Source organism: Dermacentor andersoni, unplaced genomic scaffold (assembly GCF_023375885.2).
Source record: "Dermacentor andersoni unplaced genomic scaffold, qqDerAnde1_hic_scaffold ctg00000747.1, whole genome shotgun sequence".
In the NCBI taxonomy this organism is placed as follows: Eukaryota; Metazoa; Arthropoda; class Arachnida; order Ixodida; family Ixodidae; genus Dermacentor; species Dermacentor andersoni.
In genome coordinates, this window is record NW_027315425.1 from 1,724 (window position 1) to 2,500 (window position 777).

General features: G+C 58.0%; 1 non-coding gene across 1 annotated transcript; it reads left to right on the forward strand.

Moving 5' to 3' along the window:
• Positions 1 to 280: 280 nt before the first annotated feature.
• Positions 281 to 433, forward strand: LOC140214910 (5.8S ribosomal RNA). Its single transcript, XR_011891836.1, has one exon. It is a non-coding gene; the product is annotated as a 5.8S ribosomal RNA (ribosomal RNA).
• The last annotated feature ends 344 nt before the right edge of the window (positions 434 to 777 follow it).

Below are 777 nucleotides of genomic sequence, written 5' to 3' on the forward strand. Positions count from 1 at the left end.
CACGGGTCCGGTGGTTGGATGGCAGGTAAAACCGGCTTCGAGTGCGCGCAAACGGCATAAGCTACCTCGAGGGCAAGCGAGGAAGGCGTGGGCGCAAAACACACGCGCGAGTAGCAGGAGTGGAGTGCCATTAGGCTTTCAGCTGCTGAGACGCGGCCGCCGAAAGAGCGAGACTGGAGGAGCGCACGCCGAAAGGCGCTCTTCGAAACCACACACAGGGAGACGCCACGTGCCTAAAACCCTGGTTGTACTGTACTGAATTGAACAAACTATTTTTCACGACTCTAAGCGGTGGATCACTCGGTTCTCGGGTCGATGAAGAACGCAGCCAGCTGCGAGACTTGGTGTGAATTGCAGGACACACTGAGCACTGATTCTTTGAACGCACATTGCGGCCTTGGGTCTTCCCTTGGCTTCGTCTGTCTGAGGGTCGGATCACATATCAAGAGAGACTTCGGCGCACAGGGAACGTGCGTCCGTCGACTCGTTTTGACCGCGTCGGCATCATGGACAGTACGTTGAGCGCTAAAGCCACGCGCCAGCGGCCTCACGAGAGGGAGACGGTGGCAAACCGTTGTGCCAATTCTTCGAAAAGACGGAAACGAGGCATTACTACTGCAGCGTGACGAGTGCGCGCCTCTAGCAAGACCGCCGCAGGATGGAGTCGGATACCTGCAGGGAAAGAGCGGTCCAAGCACGAGGCGCGAACGTCTGTTGCCATGTAGCGCGCACGTTTGCGAGAGAGTCGGAAGCGCACGCTTGCGTGCACGGAAAACG